The sequence below is a fragment of the Ambystoma mexicanum genome, chromosome 7q (assembly GCF_040938575.1).
Source record: "Ambystoma mexicanum isolate Mex_15411 chromosome 7q, UKY_AmexF1_1, whole genome shotgun sequence".
In the NCBI taxonomy this organism is placed as follows: domain Eukaryota; kingdom Metazoa; phylum Chordata; class Amphibia; order Caudata; family Ambystomatidae; genus Ambystoma; species Ambystoma mexicanum.
The window spans coordinates 516,567,709-516,587,740 of NC_090941.1; the positions used below are offsets into that span (position 1 = coordinate 516,567,709).

Genomic DNA, 20,032 nt, shown 5'->3' on the forward strand with positions numbered 1-20,032 from the left:
TCCCGTTAACACGGACTACCCTCCCTCCCCCCACATGCTCCAACCATAATTCTTCCTCCCATTTTAGAACTAATATGTTTCATTCTGGAATTAGTGAACTGCGATGAATATGATGATGCCATCACTCCTTTCCCGGAGGTAGCCTCTTCTCATGTGGCCAGGCGACGGCAGCCACTACCTGAGCCAGACCCCGGGGGTGGCTATGTGAGGGAGTATCACATGAGGGGAGGCGACACTCGGGCAGATGGACAGGTGTCATCAGATGAGACATGGTATGCCCCCTTTCCATTTAGGGATTCCCCATGCCTATATGGCATATTGGCATAACTCCCTACAATATCCTGAAAAGGCTGCTGAAAGAACGAGTGAATCTTTTACATTTAGTAAAACAGCATGAACTGAAACAAGGAATAGGCCTGCCATGAGAGAGAGAGAGAGAGTGTGAACCATAACGTGCAATCTAGTGTTGTGAAGAATATGATTGGTCCAAGAAATCTCCCAGCCTGGAGGCAGGAGTTTAAAATCAACCGCTGCAGGAAAACAGAGTTCTTTCTTTTCCAAGAGTCGACTTGGAAACCGACGGAAAACAGAGGTGTCCCTATCCGGAAGGGAACCCCGAAGGCAGGCAAGTGGAGGTGGTGAGAGATGGAGTCAGCCCAAGCACTCCTGGCTGATTGGACAGACCGCGAAGCAGAGGGGACCGGGAGCTGTAGCCGCAGAGCATTGCCGGTGAGAGGAGAGGTGCGCTCCAGACCGGCTGCGTAGTGAAGTGGTGCCGGTTAACCGGAGAATCGCCAGATGAAAAAAAAGGAAGTCACAGTGGGAACTGGGAGCCAGGAGGGGCTTTGTTTCGACACGAGATGCAAGAAGGTTCTGTGTCGCTGACTGGGGAAAGCCACTCAAGGCCAGCAAATACCAAGGCGAGTACTTGAATACGTACAAATGGAATGAAAGGACAAATATGTTACCAGTGAACCCAGGGGGAAGAATGGGATGCCGAAACTGAGGTAAGGAGACCCTGAAAGAATGAATTGATTGCCGAAAGTGGGGGAGAGAGTATTATTCATTCTAATCACTGACATCTTCATAGTCACAGTACGTTGCCACTTGGTAGCTTAGGGAACACCCATACCCCTTGCACTGAATGAGAAAGAGGGAATGCAGGGTTTCGAAATTGAGGGGAGCTAGGAGCTATTTAGCCCTTGCTTATGGCCTAGAAGAGTCTGTTTCAACAGCTACCAGGAACTACATTTAGCTCCCCAGGACAACCGATACCAAACAAGTGCCCTGTGTGAATATTACTCTGTGCATTTGGGATAATCGAAACATTAACATTAGGGCACATCTATACAACATTTAAACCATACATGGTAAAACTTATGGCCAACATTATATGTTTGCGGCTTATGTGAAGTTAGATTTGTAGAATGCTATGTACTAGCTACTCCTTTCCAGGTGGTAGCTGCTAGTCACTGGTTAATGCTGGATACCAAGTAGCTGCTTTTAGCTCTTACTTGTCCAATCTTAATTTCGATCCCTGAGATTGCTACCTAAAGTCCTGGCAGGAGAGTATAGCAGGCAAACTGTGGATCTGGGATTCGCACCCATAAAGACCAGGAGCTTTGCGATTCTGCGACCTGCACCTAAACTGTCTAAAGAAACTATATAAAAGAAACTGGCAGGAGCGTACACCAAGTGCCTTTGTGCATCTGGGACCTGCACCCAGGTTGTGTTGGCCTGGAAACAGAATTTCCAAGGAAGACCCGTGCCCATAAGATCTGAACTGTATTGAATGTGATAAAAAGCCTGGTGAATGGCGTCATTTCCCCTGGAGTGGACTGCCAACGCCAAGAGAAGGTAGTTTTCGTCTTGGGCTATAAAGAACTTGGATTATTCTTTTGAACTTTTGTTTTGCTGGGAAAAAAACCTGGGGAAGGGAGTATTCCCGCAACTGTGAGCATTATCTATTTGGAACCTTTGTTGGGGTTATACCTTTTGTTGAACTTGAACATGTGTGCACCTTCAAAGCCAAAGTCAATACCCTTAGCACCTTGGAGTTTGTTTTTAGAATGTGACGGCTAGGATAGGACACAGGACATTTTGTTTTGGACATCTTGACATCTGACAGGCCCTTAGTTTTGGTTGAGGTAGGGAAATACCTCCTAGATTAGGGATGGTGAAGCATTTTCAACCCCTTTATTATTATTTAATACATTTTTATGCCAATCACCATGAGTCCTCTGTGTCTGCGTCTCATTCCTGGTTCCTCACCGAACACTATATAGTGAACAGTAGGAAAAGGCATCCATTCACACCTGGAAAACCTAAACTAATGAGATGTGAATTGACTAAAATATACTCAAGTAAATGTCCTCTCCTCCAAGTATATTAGTTATAGTTCTGTTAAGAGGGCTCAGCCTAACCAATTAGATAACTTTAGGTTTTTTTCTTGAAAGTACTGAGACATGGAAGAGGAGCCAAGTAATGAAGAGTGCTCGGCAGTAATAAAATGCTCGGTATAGCCTTTTCAATCACCCAATCGGTTCAGAGACATTTAAAACCCAAGCAGGAAGTGAAGGAGCAGATCTGGCTCTCAGCGGGGCCTGGGAGTGCAGCGGCTGACGAAGGTGCAGAAGACAGTCCACATTTTGACATACCCGGGAAGACTCTGCAGCGGCTGTGTCGAAGCGGGAAAGCACAAGCAGTGCTTCTCAACAGCGGTGAGAGCTGGGACGCCAATGAAGGACTGTGTACCTGCCGGAGAAGCCTGCTGAGTCAGTGCAAAGAAGCGGGAGCCAGAGAAACACACAAACCAAGTTGTAGAGGCTGGAAATCCAGGGAGAGAAGCGGTGAGCCCGTGGGAAGAGGGTTGGGACACTGTAACACTGTCGGGCAAAGTCCCGAAGGCCAGAAATAGTGGGACCTGGGTCTGGGACCCACAGTACGAACCTGGGGAAAACCAGGAGAGGAAAGAAAGGCAGAATTTAAGGGAAGACCTATACCGCTTGAGAAAGTGAACTACATTTGAAAGTCCTGGCAGGAGAGTATACCAGGCAATGCAATGACTCAAGGGAAGGTCTGTGCCCCTTAAGAAAGGGGAATACATTGTGAACGTCCTGGCAGGAGAGTGTACCAGGCAATGTGATTGCGAGTCTGGGACCTGCACCCAATTAAGAACAAGAGAAGGGGACGGCAGCCTCTTACAAGTGTGTGAAACCTAGGGGAAGGGACTCATACCCCTGGGCTGGAAAAGTGACTGAACTGTGGAAGTAAAGGGAAAGAAAGAACCCTTGAATGTGTGAAGTCTAGGGGAATTGAGCCACACGCCCTTAATTGAATAATTGCATAAAAATGGGAAAGAGAATTGTGACAAAGCTGAGAAGAAGTTGAGAAACTCAGGGGAAGGCAACCCCCCACCCCTTTCAGAACTGTGAAACCTTCTGGAACTTGAAAAATGTATTTATTTGTACAACGTTTGAACTGTGTTGGAACACTAGAAAGCCTAAAGGTGGACAAGTGAAAGACTTTGCCCCTTTGCACATTTCTTTAAGTTTAGCTTGTATGGGTCAGGATAGAATTTTGGACAGAGGAGGTAGAACTCTTTATTTTTGGACATTCTGTCACTGACATCCATTAGTTTCTTTGAGGCAGGGAAACACCTCATAGTGATAGGGTCTTTCGCCAAGGCTTCTTTTTCTTTAATAAAAGTATATAGCAATCATCATAATACCTCTGTGTCCGAGTCTTACTCCTGATTTATTACAGTATGTTTATAGTCCTTGATCACTGCTGTAACAAGTTTTAATCCTACAGACTAATTGTGCGGGAGGGGCTCTTAAGGGTTCATTAAGAGATATTCTTTGCATTGATGGAGTAGAGCAAGTTAATAACATTAATGTAAGATGAAGTTGAATTGAATTCTTGTCGAGTGTTCTTAGTAGGTCTCCTTTGTTTTAGTCCAATGATCAGCATGGTTGCAGAGTTGAAGACTCATCAGTCCAGTGAGCCATTCAGGACAATCTATTAAAGCTAAATCCTCCAGTTGGAGGCACAGCAGGAATGACCACGAGAGCACATGCCGAGTTTGCAATTCACCTGTACATCTAGCAATGTGTCGGTTTTTGTGTAGTGATAAAGTGACTGGAGAATAAGGGGGCAGCAAATTAAGAGGTAAAATGGAGCACAAACAAGGCGCCAAATGTGTTAACTTTGGTTTTACAGCCATTAGATTTAAATCCACTCCTTCCCATCCTGCCCCCCAGATGCCTCAAGGTTTAGAAATGGTGGTAGTTGAGTCAGAGAACCACCATTGGCTTAAAGCTAGAGGGCATCAGTGAACTGGTAGCAGGAGAGGTGGCGTTCTTAACTGGATTTGGACACAAATATCTTAGAGAACATTCAAAAGAGGGAGCCATATGGAACTCTGCCGTAAAAATATTTCACATGTTACCAATGTACAAAACTTCTATGGTTTTGAGAGTTACTGGTTGAATTAAAGGTGGTTTTAATTTAAAGTCCCTGTACATAAAGTCTTCTTTTTCAATAGCAATATTTGAAATCAACATTTTACAAAAAATAATGAAAGGAACACCTTTAGATGACCGTTTATTTCAAATGTGTAAAATCTCTGTTTTTTTTGTAATCGGAGTTCCTTTAGATCAGGCTTTCCCTACCTTTTTGAATGTGGGGCCGAAGCATTAACTTTTTGTCACCCAGTGGGCCGGCGAGCCAAAGGTCAACAACCTCACCCAAAGAAGTATACTAGAAAGCAATATTGTGTGACCTTTGACATAATAGCTTCAGAGGCAGTGATGTGCCATGCAGTCCCAAAGTAAGCTTTTGGTGTCAGGGGCAGTGAGTATCTAAAGGAGCACCTCCATCAAAGATCAGTTGCTTGTGATTTCTTTCAGGGTGTATGTGTTAATATTTTCCTGAAATAGTGGGGGTGATCCAGCTAGTGAGGGGGCTATAAGGATCCAGGGAGGGATCCTATCCCACCTCCCCCAAACAGTTATTTCAAATAAGGGGTTGAAATGGTGCATTTTACAGCAGAAAAACTGACCAAAAAGCCATAAGTTTACAATCAGTTCTAAAGGGGATCATGAAAATTCCATGTCACCAACAGCAGACAAGAACATTTTACAACACAACACATTTTAATGATCAATGTGTCCACAGTGTAAGACAGCACTGTCACTGATGTAACATATTGTCACGCTCGTTGTGCCGAAAATATACCTCTGTAGCAACATGTCTATGCTGGCTGTTCCCAATTTAGGCCAGCGCTGGCCTGTACAAAGCATGATTGGTGCTGCCGGTGCATGTGCAATGTGCCCAATACATATGGCAGTCTATCTCTGTAATACACATTCATTACTTCTGTGTTAATGAAAGAAGCATAATCCAATTCAACAGAGAAAAGGTGAAAAAGCGATCACCCAAAGGTGAACCTAATTGAAGAAACACAATGTGAGCACAATCTTAAAGTATCAAGAACTTTTTTTATTGCATGATTAGTAACTTGTTGATAGCCTTTCCTGAACAGGTTAAACCACGCAATCAAAAGAGAAACAGAAGTAAACAAAAGCTGCTTCTTTTCCAAACTATATATCAACTCCACTTTAAACCACTTCCACGGCACTGGTGATGAGCTACTTCACTATGCGGATAATAGTTGTGACCAGTGTTGCTGAGTAAATCTTGTTTAAAATGCACAATTTGCATCCCATTTTATTAAAAAAAAATCCCTCTTGGCTACTATTCAAACAGGGTGATTTCTGCTCTCCATAAGCAACGTTTTCTTTTACTTGAACCACACCCAGCACTGCTCCTGCAGCTCCCCTCTGAAAGCAGTTGGGTGGCTGCATGTGTGTGATGTTAATAGGGGTATTTATTTATTCATGCAATGTGTGTTGTATACCTGTATATATGATTATTTAAGCAACGTTTGTCAGAAACAGGTATCTAACGTTGCATAAATAAACAAACCCATTCGTCTGTAAACGTATAAAAGCCATTACAAAAGTTAAAATCATCTTTGCACAGCAGCAGTCGCTTGCCTTTCAGGGGCCTGTTGCGGGAGTAGCGCTGGAGATTGTAAACACAGAGCAGGGGTGAGTCTGATGGCCTGCTACTTGCAGTGCAGCTGTGGGCCAGCGGGATGCAGTGCCAGTGATCGTGCGGTTAGGGCAGCTTGCCGCAGGGGCACAGACCCCCCCCAACTCACTCACCTGTGTACCTGTCCTTGGTGTAGCACCGGTTGCTCCCCATCTAGGAGGAGGTCTGGCCTGTCAAGCTGCTCATGTCATTCATGCCATGCACCGAGCTTGCCATGGTGGGCCTGCCGTTGGACATGGCCGGGTGACTTCCTCTCCCAGTGCCCAGGGGCGGCCGGTGCAGATCACTCCAGCTGAGCTGAGGGCCATGTTGTAGGAACCGGGGAGGGAATTGACCTAATAATGGTGTCCGCTGTAAAGTCCACAGTGTCTTGGATCTGGTGGGCTACGGTGGTATGCGCTCTGAAACTTCACTCCCGCAGCTGGCCTTCCTCTGACAAGGGCACAGACACCTTGCAGGGGCTGTTTTGCCTCATCCAGATTAGCACTTGTCAGTTGCAGAAACAAAAACTGGATAGAGCCCCGGGCATTTTACCAGCTGTGCTTCTTTTCCGGGTGTGGATGGCGTGATTGTGTTGCTTAGCCATTTTAGCAAGGAATGAATTCCCACATGCAGTAAAATCATGTGGGAATTCATTCCTTTTGCGACGCAGTTTCAACAATACCCAAGGGGGAGGTTTTTGTCAAAATGTGATGCAAATTGTACCCCCCTTCCCATATGGAATGTTCAAACATTCAGGCGGCAAACGCTGCTATTGAGCCTCCGAGATACTGCTGACCAGATGCACTGACACACAAGAATCTGGCGAGCAGTATCTCAGAGGCTCAAAAGCACTGCGTGCCGCAAACATATGTCATAAAATATAGCAGGCAGTACTTACCACTGCTGGACGCAAGGAGAATAAGGCCTCGGTGTGCACCAGACGTGGCACTGTTAGGCTGGGCTGGGCTGCTGGCGCACGCAGGCTCTGCCCTGGGCACGGCAACGCAGAAGTGTGAAGGTGGCGCTGTGTGCCCGTCACTCCACCCACACACATTACGTGATTAGGATTTCCATTGGCTGAGAAACAGCCAATGGAAATACTGTTAACCATGCAAGGCATTTATTTATTTCCACTACTACGACGTGCCTTGCATGGTAACAGTATTTCCATTGGCTGTTTCTCAACCCACGGAAATCGTAAAGTGTGTGGACTATGATTCCTACCCTGAAACTGCAGGCACAACGCTTGCTGCATATAAAATAAATCCAAATGTACAAAAGTAACCCTAATGCTTTGCTCTTGGGCTTCGAGGGCCACATTAAATGGCTTGGAAGGCCGCATGTTGGACAACCCTGCTTTAGATGAATCAACATAGCTGCTAGTGAGACAATGCTTCGGGAAGTGTGTTTCTAGGTTAACATGAGTTAGGCGTCAGCAAAGTAGAAATGTGCGTTTTTCAGACACCAAATATGTGATCAGTTTTAAATGTTCATCAAATCCGAGGTGTATTAATTAGGGGCATTAATTACATGAAATGCTGATTTAGTTTCAACATCCTGTGTGCATGTCCCCTGACCAGCTCACTACTACTACACAACCACGCATCTATCCAAGCTTTAACTTCCACCCACTTTGCACAAAACAGTACATCCTGGGTCCACTGCCGTCTCCAGTCCACCCAAGTCCATTTCGGGGTGTAAGTCAACAAGCACGAATGTCTCCCTTCACCTTGGCACATGCATGGTTGTCATCAGAAACAGGTGGGGATAAGGAACCACTCTCCATGCCCTTTGCACGGAAGTAAAGAAGTCTGTGGGCATCATCTGGTAGCCCTGGGACTGCTTGGCAGTATGTGATTTGCTATATTTTCATCCATGGGTGGGCTGCATTGACATGCACCCCTAACCCACATGCAGCACAGTGTGCCATGCTACATACGAAATCCTTAAAGTTTGCAATAAAAACACAAACACGCATTACAAATAAAACACCACACTGCAACATAAGTTATATCAGGGAGTGAGCGTGAGACAGGCAATTACTCTCTAATATAAATAAAGTAGTCATTGGGGTCCAGACATGAACATAAACTGGGAGCGTGGATCCAGCCCAACCCCATGGGAAGGGCAGGCCATCACCAGGGACAAATCACAAGTACATTCTTTATTTGGCTAATCCCTAAATTCATGGTCTGTCCAAAGAAAGTCCTCAACTCAAGAAGCTGCCCGTGTGCTGCCTTTGTCTATGCCCCATGAAGAAAAGAAAACAAAATAGGGTAGAGAGTAGTTTGCTGCCACAAAATTGGTCTAGCTGGTCTTTAACTTCACACATGCATCAAAAAACAAGAAGGTTTTAGAGCAAATTGTTCTACTTTGGTTGTGAAACGTGCAGTCCTTGCTTCTAAAATGGGCCAATAGTGAAGAAAGGAGACACGATATATCCGACGCCTATTTAACGCAGCTGAGCGCTAATACAGCCACAACATAGAAAGAATCGAGGCTTCCCTTCACACAATGCTCCCACGAGGAACACCCATACAGGCATGCCAGTGCAGCGTGGATTGTCCTAGAAGCTGCAGCCTAGTACTAATAAAAGTAAAAGAAAAATAATAAAGACACACAGTATACTAAGAGATACATGATTTCTTTACAGGGTGAACACGAAGGTAACTCTGGAAATTTAGAAAAATAATTCTCCCTAAAGAAATCCCTACACGTGATCTTTACGTGATAGGGTTGGGTATAAGTATATGAAATACAGATAACTGCTAAACATACCCAATCTATTCTCACTAGAATGCACTTCGTGGATTTGAACAAAAAATGCCAGGGTATCTACCAAATGCAACTGAAATTAATAGCACGTGTTTGTTTTCACAGACACACGGATTCATCTGCATCAATATAAGAAACGTGACATTATAAGTCACCGATGCAGTGAACACCAGCATGTATCTGCTAGAGTAATGTCAGTAGAAGTACAACTAGACATTAGCATGGAGTGGATCTTCCTCTTTCGTTTTTTTGTGACAGCTTCGGCGTATTCAAAAGGAGCACAACACAGACAGAATAGGTTATGGATGAACACCAATTCCTGTTTATTTCAAAATGTTGATGATAAATGTTAATGCTATCAGGTTCTAGTACACAAGGCACTACGACTGAGGACCAGGAAATTGCTCCAATTGTTTGGCCCCCTGAGGAATGTTCCACACACGTCTCTGAAGGAACAGAAACATGTCATGTTGAGCAATATAGACATGTATACACAGCATGTCTAAGAATAAGCTCCAACGAGCCACACAGAACAGAATTGAGTTCCTAATATGGATGGAAATTGTTAAGGACCCTCACTTTTAAAGGAGCTACTATAATAACGACTTGAATATTTTGAACTGTCACTTGTCAGGGCGCGATGCATTAACTATGATGGGGAAGATGTTCACTTGTACACGGGCGGAAGTATTGACCACTGTATGAAATTAGGAGAACATATACATTTAATAACTGTTTATTGCAGATAAAACTTGTTTTAAAGAATTGAATAACGTTTTTTACATTTATTTACGTGCTTGTATACCCTCATGTTGCAACAAACTAGCAATTGACGCAGATCCGTATATGGTTCAAGAAACATAGAAGTCCGGGTGGGATCTGAGCTATAGCAATGTGCTCCATGCACACCTCTGTACTAAGTCTGGACATCTATTACGAGCGTCCTGACTTTAATCAACTGAGCCGACTGCATATTTGAACCCCTAGTCGCTACCTATTCGCGGTTGCTTACCACCAAGTGATCGCGCCATTTCAGTGTCTTATTTGCTTGCATTGCCTATGTCTGTTCTCATTGCCGCCCAGCCCATACCTTCCCATTGCATGACCGCGGCACCGCTTTCATTTGCGGCTCTGTTCGCCTGTGCTTGCCTTGAAATTACTATGCTGACAACCCCATGCTCGCTTTTGAAATAATTGAGCTCTTGCTCAGAACCGCAACGTGGACCCACTTGTTAGCTCCATGATATATGCTACTCTGCCTGCCTGAAGCGCTCATTGTGTATTCCCTAATTTGCTGCGCCACCCCTTGATCTATGCCTGCATATGTTGCACCTCTCCGCATAAGACATGTCCACATGATCTAAGCTAACTCCAGGGTATCTGCCTTACTCTGCCGTGCCTTTCAACTTGACATTTACCTTATCTGCAATACTTGCTGCCAACACTAGAATGTCTTCTCTGCCTGAATTGTTGCACTGTTACAATTGATCACGCCTCTTGCATTCTGCATTGTTCCCTGCCTAACATGCTAATGTATATGCAAGCTTTGGTATTTGCTTTGCCTGTGTACGCTGATCTGATGCACCCCCACTGCTTGACTCTGAATAAGTAGACTTAACCTGTCTTAAACTCATTAGCCTGCATTGCTCGTACAGAGCACGCACTGCCTAGCCAAATAGTGCCTGTAACGCTTACCTATAACTGCCTCACAGACCCAGCGGTCCTTCCTCTCTAATCTCGGTAACATGCTACCACGCTGGTCCTCCCTAAGGTCACTGCTCTCCTCATTACAAGTACTACTCTCAGTGTGGTCAATTACTAGGTCGTCACACCTACCACCTCCCAATTTAGCTGCACCTAGCTCCTTGCACACCTCATCCATGGCCACCTCTCACAGATCTCCTGATACCTACCAAAGTACTGCACCTCAATACCACAACATCTACCTCAAGGATCCGGCCCTATGGCTCGACCATTTCGCCAAAAAACCCTCACCCAACCAACCATGTCCTATCACTCTTAGAAACCTAAGATTAGGATCTAGACTTATGGGTAAGAAGGGACACCCCATGTACCTGAGCCCATACCTCAAAACTCATACGCACAGCCCGCCTCCACAAACGGCCACCTCACCCACGCCCCATCACCCTCAAACCATCACAGCTTCATCAAGCAAAGTTGGTTTAAAGCTGCCCTGATTAACACAAGATCCCTAGCTGCGCACGCTCTGGACATTGCTGATCTTATCAAAACTCAGGAACTCGACTTCATCACCATCTCCGAGACCTGGCTGCACGCGGCTTCTGGCCTGGCACTCTCATTGGCCATCCCCACTGATTACTCCATCATCAGATGTGATCGCACCTCGAGAGGTGGAGGAATTGCTTTCATCGCTAGAAACTCATTAGGACTTAGAACCATCCCAAGCACTAAGGTGGAAACTGCAGAGTTACTCTCTGTCAAGCTCGGACTCTCAGCTAACCAAACGGCTACCATCCACCTAATATACAGACCCCCTGGTCCACCCACATCCTTTGTGGATGATATCTCTACGTTAGTACTCAAGAATGCTAAATCCAACTCCCAAACCATCATTCTTGGTGACCTCAATCTAGGACACCAAGACCCTAATGATCCTGCGGCCCTCGACCTAGCTAATACCTTAACAGATTTAGGTTTCACTCACCACATACAGGAACCCACCCACATTAAAGGGCGATCCCTTGACTGGCTTAGTGACACCAATTGTAATATTAGCGTAATCTCCAACGCCCCTTGCTTGTGGTCTGACCACCATGTCATCACTTTCAGCATCGAAGCAGCCCCACCACCCAGGCCTTTGGTCGCCCCAGCCACCCTCACTAGAAATAAAAAAAACATTACCACAGAAAAACTACTCCTCCTTATCCTTCCCACACTAAATAACGCTCCTGACACTTGCTCAGACCCCACCAACCTAGCCGACATGTATAACCAGTAACTGCTTGCAGCCATCAACTATCGCCCCGCTCAAACTGAGGAAACCCACACAACGAGCACACCTTAACTCGTGGTTTACTCCCCAGCTTAGAGTGTTACGCAAAGAGAAACGCACAGCAGAGTCACGCTGGAGAAGTCACCACTCCGACGTCCACAAGGACAGTCTTCTGATAGCCACCCTTAGCTATAAAGAAGCTGTACTCCAGGCAAAAAAAAGATTCTTATAATAACCGCATTATGTCAGCCCAGTCCAATACTAAGGAACTCTTTAATATCCTTAAGGAACTCGAGACACCTGCAGCCCACCCCTGACTCTTGCTCCAAAGACAACACTTAGTGCACCAATATTCAGTCAGCACTCCTGGGTAAATTGCTACCCTCCAATCTAAAATCAGGCACAAACAGAAATCCCTACAGCTTGACCAACCACCGACCACACCTACACTTAATATACATTTAACCTATCCACATAAACCTTTCTCCTTCTCCCCACTCACTACTCTCGAAGTAGAAAACATCATAAACAATTTAAAACCTTCCAATTGCCAAGGCGACCCCTGCCCAGCACCTATTATCAAGGAAGCATCTCATGAGCTAGCCCCGTTCATTACAGCATTCATAAATGCTTCTTTCAAGACGGGTATTGTCCCCGACAACCTAAAGGATGCATGGGTTATCCCACTCCTCAAAAAACCCTCCCTTGACCCTAATATCCCAACTAACTTCAGACCTATCACTACAGTCCCATTCCTGCTCAAGATCCTGGACAGCCTACCTGCAGATTCAGGATTACCTCGAACTAAACAATCTCCTGGGCTTAAGACAATCAGGGTTCCGCCCTAAACATGGCACGGAGTCAGCTCTGATCGACTTGAAAACTCGGATGGAGTCACTGAAGGACAATGGGAAGCTAGCTCTTCTCCTTCTCCTCGATCTCTCTGCGGCTTTTGATCTGGTCAACCACCAAATACTCTGCCAGCATCTCAAATCCGCAGCCCACTTCTCCGACTCTGCCAATGCCTGGATCCACTCATTCCTGAGCAATAGATCCATGAGGGTCTTCTCACCGCTGGCATCAGCGGATCCCTCCCCTATTCACTGTGGCGTTCCTCAAGGCCCGTGTGTATCCCCTACCTTGTATAACGTATTCACCAAGCCCCTCTTCGATGTGCTTGACTATCTGGGTGTCTCCTACACTAACTACGCGGACGACACCCAGATACTCATCCCTATCACAGGAGACTACACAGCTGACACCAAAGCCCTTAACGATGTTTACTCGGTCATCCAGGCCTGGATGGCACAGCACGAACTTTGCCTTAACGATGATAAGACTGAGCTCTTACTTTTAGGATCAAATCATCGGCTCAACCTAGACCAAACCTACAAGTCCTTCATTATTGACGGCAATGACATTAAAGTCTCCAAAGATACTAAGACGCTAGGGGTCTATCTTGACTCCTCGCTTTCTCTGAACAGACAAATAAATGCAGTTAGGTCAGCTTCGGCCTATACCTGCAAACTTATCACTGCCTGTAGACCCTTCCTAAACTCCACCAACTGTATCACACTCGCCAGAACTCTTGTTATGGCCAAAATCGACTACTGTAGTGCTCTCTACCTAGGGACCAGACAGTCTAACCTTAATAAATTGCAAACTGTACAAAATAATGCCTTAAGGGCAGCCTTAAACATCCGAGACGCTCTCATATCTCCTCCGTCAGATCGGACTTACGCTGGCTCCCGGTAAAACAGAGAATTGCCCTGAAAACCCTAGCTTTGACTCACAAATGTCTGAGCAACAACGCCCCACCTTACCTGTCCGCTCGCTTCTCACGCCACACCTCCACTCGACCTACCAGAGCAGCCCAAACTCACAGCCTCATCGTGCCTAGATGCAAACTCCAAAAAGCTGATGGGGTGAGCTTCCCCGTCCTGGCCTCCAAACTCTGGAACACCTTGCCCACACCTATCAGAATTGAACCATCATTCCACTCCTTCAACAACAATGCTAAAACGTGGCTGCTCTCCCAAGACTCATGAGACCTTGACACAGTCCAGACTCCATGTGGGGTACAGGACTGAATATACATTTTCTCTCTGCTCTGTCCCTGTATTATACGCTGTTAATGGTACCCTTCGGTACATGTATATATGCTGTATATTTTTGTAACTCACTGTAACTACTACTTTTTGTAACATGTTTAAGAGTATGTACATGTATATATGCTGTATATTTTTGTAACTTCTGCTTTTTGTAACATGTTTAAGAGTATGCGTCCGGTTGCCCCTGGGCCTGGTTTTTAGCGCTTTATAAATAAAATAAAATAAAATCAAATCAAATATAGCTCCCTCACAGAGTAGAGCTCGTCCTGGAGGCATTTACTTTAAACCAATAGTGAGAAAACCTTGTGTTTCCACTAGTATATATATTGCTCCTCATTTAAATCCAGTTTGTTATAGCGTTACAAGTGGCCGGTTTGCTATTCTAGGAGCAAAGTGAAATTGGGATTGGCATTTTCATGTGTCAGTATGAAAGCTAGCATGATAATGTGCTCACATGCGGCAACACTTATCAGACTTTTTGAAACTGGCATGGTTTTATGTGGGCAATTTATAAACTAGCATGACAATGTTCTGAACTGAGCCAACACTAGTATGACAATAACACGGTTATAATTGGCATAGCTTTATCTGAGACATCCGCTCTGCAGAAAGTTGTGGCAGTGGCATTTCAATTATAAAAACCAATACAAAATGTGACAGATACACATTTGTCGCTTCAGAACATGTATTAAGAGGTAAAAGAACTTAGATCATTGACATTATTTAGGCAATATGCCCGGAGACTGCAGCCCATTACTGCATAAGGCAATGCCCCCTCCCCCGGCCCATAGTTAGAGGCCCGAGCGGAGCGAGGGCCTTAACGAAAGCCCCGGGGTCATTACCTTATGTGGTAATGACACTTAGTCTCCGGGCATATCGTCATTAGTACCCCGCCCATTAGACCGGGGTACACTTTTTTTTCCCGGCTTCGAGACGCATTGCGTTTCACAGCCGAAAAAAAAAAGTTTAAACAATAGCCGCCGCAGAATGAAAATGTAGTCTGCTTTCTCTTTTCGTGGTGGCCATAGTAAACAAAGAAAATGGCCACCATGGAAGGGGAGAAGGGAGCTGTAGTCCCTACTCCCCTTCCATGGTGGCCATTGAAGTAAATTGAATAAAAAAGTTTTAAAAAATGGCTTTTATGGAACAGGAAGAAGCGACTACGCGTAGTCTCTTCTCCCTTTCCATGGTGGCCATTCCGGAATTAAAATGCTGTTGGCAACAGAGCAATCTGCACGCCGTTGCGTTGCTCGGGATTACCAGGCAGTAAGGCTCGGAATGCAGCCAATGAGAGTTAAGTCTTTTTCTTTTTTCGCGCCGGGTACTAATTTTAAATAGCTACCACTTGTAATGCTCACATGCAGGTTGGACAGTATTTCCATGAACATTGTGGAGGCTGTGCACCAATTATGAATTGTGGCATGCCCAGTAAGCTGGCCTTGTCAATAGGGGATGGGATTCCCTCTCAGCCGGAGGTGGAAGGCCTACCGGGGAGCAATGCAGACCCAGTCCTACCCCTGAGGGGGATGGTGGCAGTTGAGAGGGGCCTAATTCCTGTGTGCCCCATGTGTCAGTATGTTTTTGTGCAAACACAGATAAATCAAGCCTCGCTACCAAAATCAGGAACTTGCCAGTGCTTTTATGTTCCTTTCAGAACTTCAATATCCGAAGCAGAAGAGATACCCAAATGATTGCCACACTGCTGCAGACGTCTACACCACAGAGAAAGCCGCACAGCAGAGCCGCCATCGGAAACCTCAGTACTCCGAGCCAAGGAGAGCGATGGCCACCCAGCCAGACTGCCAATGGGGACTGTGGGGCACTGAGATCAGGAGGGGGAGAATGACACACTGAAAGTTTCAGCAGAGACTGCAATGCACCGTGGAAGGGAGCGAGAAAGCCACACAAAGAAAGACGCTCCTGTACACGGCAGACCTACGTTCCTCAGGGGGCTGCCGAGTAACCACAGTGAGCTTGCGCAACAGGCCAGAGGCCCTCTTGTTCAATGAGAACTTAAATGGAACCAAAGAAATTCTTCAAAGAACTTGCCAATGGACTATGGAGAACAGAGCCTCGGAACACAAACACTTGCCTTCTCAAGCCACCATCTCTGTTATGCAGCGAGCCTGCATGAAAAGAGTGGGTGGGGTTTAGCCCACTAAAGACTTTACACACACTCCCTAAGTGGAAAAGACAAGGTTAGATTGGTTAGCAAAAGGGAGCCAATTCTGGACAAGCGAAGGATATATAAAGTGGGAACAGGAAGTGTGGGTAATTCGGTGTGGTCGAGGGTGACCCAAGAGACAAACAGGAGGGTGGAAGGAGCAGTGGAAGATAGAAACAATTTGTCTAGCAGGTGAGGTACTGGCTAGTGTGTGGCGTGAGTGTGCGTGTTTGTGTGCGAAGGGTTTAGAAAGAATAGTGTAAGGAGTGATTGAGAAGTGAAAGAATAGTGGGTGAAAGGAGGGTGACTGAGTAGCAAGTAATGTGGGGGGTGAGTAGTAGAGTAGAGGGAGCAGTAGTGTGGATGAGGAGGGAGTAGTGGTGTGTAGGAGAGAGTAGTGGTGTGTAGGAGAGAGTAGTGGTGTGTAGGAGAGAGTAGTGGTGTGTAGGAGAGAGTAGTGGTGTGTAGGAGAGAGTAGTACTGTGGAGGAGAGAGTAGTAGTGTGGAGGTGTCGAGCCTGCGCTAGAGTCGGTGGTACTCACCAGCCTGGCAGTTGTATTCCCACTGGAAGTGGTGGCCAGTCTTCTCCCCGGGGCTCCGGACTGTGCAGAGATGGCCATCCTGCGCAGTGTCCACAGCTGCGGATGTGCACAATCAGCGATGCTGGAAGGATGGGAGGCCCAGCACCGATATTCTGCACATGCATGGTAGCCCACACCCTGGGCATCCACAAGGCAATGGAGATGCCAGAAACCAACGGTCTTTTTCGCCTGTGGCATATCCTTATAAAAGCAGAGTGAATCCTTCTGTCCGAGTGTCTTAAGGCTCTAGTCTGGCATCCTGCTCTGTCCTTTTCCTGGTTTGCTGTGCCACAGTAACCTGTTCCCCTTGTCTCGCTGACCCTCGTTCCCTGCCTCTGCCTTGCCCTAGCTGCTTTCCTGTTGTCCTCTTCCCTGGCCTTCCTGTCTCTTGGGACATATGGCGTGTCCTTTCAATCTATCTGTGTTCCTGCTGACCTTGCCTGATCTCCATTACTCATTGGCCAGCCTTCTCAGCACGTTACCATCTAGTAGCCCCCTAAAGTGCCTGCACTGTCCTTGCACCACGTTAATAGGGGGGGTGCTGCTCACCATGGTGCAGGGAGTTTGCCCCCTCTCTAGTTTGGCGTTGCACTCCCAGACCATTGAAGCAGTGGTTTTCTGCATCGTACAGCGCACCTGGAAGGTGGAAGCAGAGAGGCCATCATGGACGCCCGCGAAGGTTCAGGTACTCTGAAAGTGAAACAAACTTGAAAGGAAGAGTGACAAGTAGTGTGGAGGAGAGTGTACTACTGTGGAGGAGGGAGTAGTAGGGTAAAGGTAAATAACTACTTTCATGATTATTTAATAGTGTGTATGGATGTAAATGTGTTACATTATACTGAAAATGTATTTAGATTTCGAAATATTTACTCTAATCTGTCCGAAGGACGAAGGGCTGTGCCCAAATCTTGACTGATACAATGACACATGTAGTTATCCAACTAATAACTACGAACTGTATATCCATACTGAATAGTACAAAGAAAAAGAAGCACTGAAATATACAAACAGTGGTGGACACGTTGATGCGAAGCAGCAAGAGTGCCAGAGTCAGATTCTTGTCCTAAACCCATTTGATTCAAGTATATTTTATCTTACGAATTCTATGGGCAATACTGCAGGCACCAGGACAAACAGTAAAGACAAACGTTCACAAAAGTAATAAACTCACAGAGCGCAAAAATGGAAACTAAAGCAACATAGAAACCAACATGCTGGTGTGCTTAACTGGAGAAAAACTGAGATTGCGCAGTTGAAACTTTGGAAGGTGCACGTTAATACCCTGATTAACGGTAATCTTCATTACTCCAGGTCTGCCTCATCCCAATCATCACCAATGAGGGCTGATGGCACCGAGTCAAATCAGTTAGAGGAAAACAAATGCTTGTTTGCTGAACAACTGAGTCCCATGCCCCAACCCTTCTACAGTGGAGCCTCTCTCCTGCCATCGCCTCTGACGCACTTCCTGAACATATCAAGCCAACTATTTAGTTCAGTCAGGTAAGCATGGGAGAGCGGGAGGGAAGGCGGCCGAAATGAAGACCTGAATTTGGAGTACTGAAGATTACCAGTAAGTAATTCTATCCTGTATTGAAAAAAAATTAACAGAAAAAATCTAAGGAACATCAAAGGATTTAAGTATGTGTCTAAAGGGTAGAAAAGTATAATTCTTCATTGGATATTGTGTATGTAGAATTATGAGACCAAGTTCATTGAAATATGATAAAAATCGATAAAGTTAAATGAAAAGTGACAGGGAAGGTGGTGAGATCATGATGCACCTATAAAACCTTGTTTCCCTTGGAATACATTACAAGTCTTGCTAATACTCAGATGAGGATTACTGTATGATACTATGGTTGATTATGGGATCTAAAGAAACACATTTATGATGGTATTTTGTAAATATGTCTATTTCAAACTACGAACAAAATGAAGAGAAAAAACGTTGTCATATGTATGGTTTAAAATAAAATTGTGTCAAATGGTAAAAATGGGATATTTATGTTGTAAAAGTTTAACAATTTTTTTAATGATATTTTGTATAAACTAAAAACAACTTTTAATTAAATTTCTTTTTTTTTTAAAAAAAGCAATCGGGGCATTAGCTCATTGTTCCAGAGGACGTAACTAGTGCATAACTGACTGCCAAGCATGGCTGCAAGTGAACTGCAAAAATATACTATACTAACAACCATTGGTAATACAGCACCTCATGCATCAGCACATTGCAAGATGGCTGTTTAAAAGGAACCCTCAAACATCCCAGAGAGAACTTGTAGAGAAGGATGAAGGCAGAGGGGAAAACCCAAGTAGAACCCCTGCCGATCTCCCTAAGTGACATCCCCTTCAACTCTGCCGAGGAGACGGCAACTCCCAGAGCGGACCTGCCTTGACCAATTTGGGGCAATGAAACACCCCAATGTTCATACGCCATCGAAATACAATTGTGGAAAATTATGTTCCAAAACCGACGTCACAAGATGGACGCCACACAGGTTGCATTTACTTTAAGAAATCTCGGCCATAACTGAAATTACGCCCCCACTATAGCCGGCGATGATCGGGCATCTGGCCTCAAGAGTCACTTGCAACGTTGGACAACAGCTGCACCTACTTCTCCATCAGTGCGAGTTTCACTGAATAGGATTCACGCTCTGGCGCCGTCCAAACTGTGCCAGGTGTAAAACTACACTGGGTTTTCAATACTGTGTGGGGACTTCTGATCCACATCATTATTCTCATACTTTCTGAGTGTGTGTGTGTGTGTGTGTGTGTGCATTAGCGAATTCGGGGTCCTGTTAAATATATCAGGGTGATGTACAAACATTGCTAGGACTAGATATTAAAAGGATGTTAAGTGTGCCAAACCGGCAGCGGTGGCCCAACCCACAAAAGGGGTTTAAAATGCAGAGCACGAAGGCAGTCACCATCTTATTCGTGAGCTGCAGCAGAGGGCAAAGTGAGAAAGGGGGAGACGAGAAGCATGAACTATGTGATTGCGGTTTAAGTATAAGGCGACTAACAGGGCCACCATGACCCTGGGTGAGGGGTCATGACTTGCCACATCCGCTGAATTTGAAGGGTTTAGTTGCATTAAATCACCTCAACTTAACTGCACCTTAACTAAAGTTCTCAGTGAATACATATAAGACAACATAGATACTATGCATATTGGGCCTTGGCCAGGCAACACGTGCACTAGGATAACTGGGTCAGGCATGGGGCCTAGGGCTAAAGAGCAGGGCAGGGGGACTGCTTTAACACTCATTTGCATAATTACGGATTCAAGACGTCTGAGAGGATACAGTTGTCGGATAACTGATCG

At 45.5% G+C, this 20,032-nt stretch overlaps 1 protein-coding gene across 2 annotated transcripts in view; it reads right to left on the bottom strand.

Moving 5' to 3' along the window:
* Nucleotides 1–20,032, bottom strand: part of LRCH1 (leucine rich repeats and calponin homology domain containing 1) — a 1,427,405-nt gene that overhangs the window by 437,290 nt on the left and 970,083 nt on the right. The window lies entirely within an intron of this gene.